This window comes from Arachis stenosperma, chromosome 8, assembly GCF_014773155.1.
Source record: "Arachis stenosperma cultivar V10309 chromosome 8, arast.V10309.gnm1.PFL2, whole genome shotgun sequence".
Classification (NCBI taxonomy): Eukaryota; Viridiplantae; Streptophyta; class Magnoliopsida; order Fabales; family Fabaceae; genus Arachis; species Arachis stenosperma.
This window is the reverse complement of record NC_080384.1, coordinates 32485995-32490656: the sequence shown is the minus strand read 5'-3', so window position 1 is coordinate 32490656 and position 4662 is coordinate 32485995.

The window sequence follows — 4662 nt, the reverse complement described above, 5'->3', positions numbered from 1 at the left end:
CAACTAACGAATCACTTTGCAAGTTTTTCTCAAACCTCATGCAAAGTGAATTTGAAATGTCCATGATGGGCGAACTCAACTTCTTCCTTGGTCTTCAAATCAAACAAGGAAAAGAAAGAACTTTCGTTAGCCAAACCAAATATTGCAAGGAACTGCTCAAAAGATTTGGAATGGACAATGCTAAGGCAATGGACACACCAATGAGCACTACTTGCTACCTTGACAAAGATGAACAAGGTAAAAGCATAGATGTAAAGAAGTATAGAGGCATGATAGGATCATTACTTTATCTAACGGCAAGTAGGCCAGATATCATGTTTAGTGTATGCATGTGTGCGAGATACCAAGCTAATCCTAAGGAATCTCACTTAAGTGCGGTGAAAAGGATTATGAAGTATCTCATAGGAACATTAAATGTTGGATTGTGGTATCCGAAAGGATCCACTTGTGATTTGATTGGTTATTCCGATTCCGATTTTGCCGGTTGCAAATTGGATAGGAAAAGCACTAGCGGCACTTGTCACTTGCTAGGAAACTCTCTTGTTTCATGGCATAGTAAGAAACAAGTAAGTGTAGCCTTGTCTACCACCGAAGCCAAGTATGTAGCCGCCGGTAGTTGTTGCGCCCAAATTTTATGGATGAAACAACAACTTGTGGACTATGGACTCATGCTTGATCACATTCCTATCAAATGTGATAATACTAGTGCAATAAATTTAACCATGAATCCGGTTCAACATTCAAGAACCAAGCATATTGAGATTAGACATCACTTCATAAGAGACCATGTTGAAAAGGGTGATGTGGTTATTGAATTTGTCGAAACTAGTAAACAACTAGCGGACATCTTCACTAAACCTTTATGTAAAGAAAGTTTTTTTAACATCCGAAATGAACTTGGTATCTTGGATTCTAATCTAATATGATTTGTTTGAATTCATTGTATTTATATTGCTATTTTTGTATCTCTTACTAACTTAAGCATTGGAGATATCCAATTAGCCATTGTTTTGTAGGTTTATGAGTTGATGAATGAGTGATTAATCTTGAGGTAGATTGAAGAATTTGAAGATTATAAACAATGGAGGATCAACAAATTGAAGTTTATAATGGTTTAAGTGAGTATATACATGATGGAACTCAAAGGATTGAAGAAAGAACCACCAAAGGATGAAAATTTGGTGATTTTGGGCAAAATGATGCATGTTGCATCGATGCAACCAAGCTTTGCATCGATGCAAACACGACCAAATTGCACAAAAACACGTGAATTTGGCATTTTTGAGCAACAAAACCCCACTTTTTCATCATCTTCAACCTCACAACTCATATCCCCACATTCAAACCTCCATAACCTCCAAAACAAGCTCACATATAGCTTCATACAACTCACAAAACTTAGATACCCACTACAAACAAATTACATATTTGAAGTCCCCACATTCTCCTCTACAAAACCCATAAAACAAAATCATCCACAATGCCTAGAATCAAGAGAACCATCAAGAAGTCAAAAGGCTCTTCAAGTGTGGTTCCACCTCCAAATGATCATTCTTTGGCAAGGTACTTTGCTTCTAATGAAGATCTTCAATTCTATGAGGCAAGGCTCACCGGAAGAAAGGAAATTCCTCCGAGGTATTTGGATCCGACCCTTCTTGTCATTCATAAGTTTGATACTCTTAAGGCTATTCTAGTTCATCAAGGCCTCATGGATTTTGTTCAAATTAAGAGTAAATATTATCCGGATTTAGTTGCCATAGCCTATAGTACACTCATGATTGAGATTGATGAGGAAGATGAATCAAATTTCACATTATTCTTCAAGATAGGAAGAAAGGATTATAGGCTAGATGGTGATGAGTTAGCCACCATTTGGGAGTTGCCAAATCAAGGTGACTTGTTTCAAGGTGGTAAAACCCCAATTGATGAATGGGGTTATTCAAAGGACAATGCCATGCATTTGTTCAACCTTGTACAAGGAGCTCACTCCAAAATTAGTTGCAATTCAATGAGGTGTTTTGCAACCTAGAATATCCGGGCATGCGAATGTAAATGATGAAGATTTGATTGTCATGTGGGCTATGATGAATGGGATTAAGATTAATTGGCCATACTTTATAGTACAACATATGATTAGGCTCAAGATGAAAGATAGGAATGGTGGATTAGGATTCCTTTGCCTATGGTCTAAAGTCTTTGATTATGTTGGTATTGATGTATCAAATGAGATTGCCAAGGAAGTACCACCTCAATCTTGTATCAACACTCATATTCTCAACAAAATGGGAAGAAGAAATGTTGATGAACAAGGTCCTCAAGAGCAAGCTCCTCCACAAGCACCTCAAGCTCAAGAACCACCCTCCTTGGTTGATGTAATGAGAGAATTACAATCCATCAACCAAAACATCCAAAGGATTGAAGTAGAGCATGGTAGGCAACTTGAAGCACTTAATCGTCGTGTGTCTCGTGTAGATCATCGCACGGGTCGCTTGGATCGTCGTATTGATGACTTATATGAGCATTTCAGCATCCACCTACCGTATGAAGAGGATAATGATGATGATGAAGACCAAGATTGATTGTCTCCTCTTCATCAAGTCACTTTTTATTGCTTTATGTTTATTTGATTATATGAATTGTTAAACTAACTCCTAGTAAGCTAAGGATTTCTATTATGGTTTAAATACTTTGATATTTCCTTCATAATTTTGTTTAATGATTAATGCTTGTACGCTTATTTGGTGAATAACTCAAAATAGGCTTGGTACCCCTATTTTAAGTTAATGTGCATGCCTTGATATATTTCACTTCTTTAGGGGGAATTATGCATGCTTGTTATATATAAAAAGAGGAAATCAAATTCTTTTTGAAAGGGGGAATATCTCATCCTTGAGATTAATAGAGAAATTGAACTTAAAAAAATTCATTGTTTTATGCATGCTTCTATGACACATTTCAAACCCCTTTCTTTTTGATAATGTCAAAAGGGGGAAGAAAAGTTTGAGGATATTTGAAGTTTTGAACTTTTGAAAAAGAAGAAGTTTGAGGATTTGAAAAGAAGAAATAAGTTTGCGAAACAATGATTTCAAAAAGACTTCCGCTAAGCAAAAACTTTGATATCTAAATCGTTTTCTTTGATAAACGCCCTTTAAGGGAACAAATGCACATATTTAGGGGGAACTCCTGCAAAATTTTTTTGTGAAGTCTTCTCCAAAGCTTTCTATAAAACAAAGTGCATTATTGTTGCTTTCAAAATCATTTATAAATGCATATCCTCAAAATTGGTTTGTCATTATCAAAAAGGGGGAAATTGTAAATCATGTTGCTTGTATGCGAAGTTTGTATTCGTAGGTTTTGATGAATGACAAACCAACAAACGACATGAAAGACAAACCAACAAACAACTTGAATGAACAAGCATGTTGAAAGATCAACCAACATTCAACGTTGAGGAATGAAGAGTTGAAAGCAACACAACAACAACAAGAAACTCAAGTCCACAACATTTGAAGACAAGTATAGTGTCTTAGGACTTAGGTAACTTCTTGTTAAGAACCAATTGCTAAATCTCTCAACACACACTCACAAAATGTTTTGATGCACATCTTGCAATTCGATGCTAGCCAAATGGTTTAAAACTTGTTTTCAAAGGTACAAAAGCATAGGAATTGACTCCAACAAGTTTGAGATCAATCCTAAGTATTTTGAAGTGATTTTAAGCCATTCTTTAAGGTTTGCATCGATGCACACTCATCTTGCATCGATGCAAAGCATGCGACGACTTGTTGCATCGATGCAAAGATGTTTGCATCGATGCAACCTAGCTGAAAATTCAAATTTCAGCTTCAAAGACACATTTGCATCGATGCAAAGTGTTATGCATCGATGCAAATGATTCAAAACATAAAAAAACGGCTAGTTTTGACAAAAAGGCTCCATCCCATTAACTCCCCAACGTTTCTAAGGTTTGGGGAGTCTATAAATAGATGGATTGAAGCCTTATTTCATATACTTGAGTATTTGCAAACTATCTTGTTCATATTCTTTCATTCTACACATTTTTAAGGTGTTATAATACACAATTTGAGAGAGCAATATCAATTGGTTCAATAGTGCTAAACTTGTAATCATACACTCTTCTAGAGAATACTCATTTCGTCTCAACAATTCTTTGAGAATTGTTTTCTTGTACACTTTGTAAATTGGAGTGTGATCTCCAAGGTTGAGTCAAGAGTTATAAACACTATAGTCGGTGAGGATACCAAAGAGGTATACTAAGTACTCAAGGCAAATCTTAGAGAAGGTATCTCTAAGTGGAGTGGGTTAGTATACGAGTGGTGATCATATACCGTGAGGTGTTAGAAACTAAGGACTCGGATTGTAAAAGGTTTTGCGCGAGCACCTTGAAGCTTGGCAATAGTGGAACTTCTCAATAGCGATTGAGAAAGAAAGTGGACGTAGGACAAGGATTGTGCCGAACCACTCTAAATAGCGTTTGCATCTCTCCAAACTCATCTCTTCAATATTATTGTCTTTTACCTTTGAGCAAATAAATTGTGATCGAAAAGTAGCTTCGTAAGTACTTAAGGAATAGCTTAAGTCCGATTGGTGAAAAGCTTGATCAATTTATTTGAGTTGGTGTCTATTGGAAAGTAAAAGCTC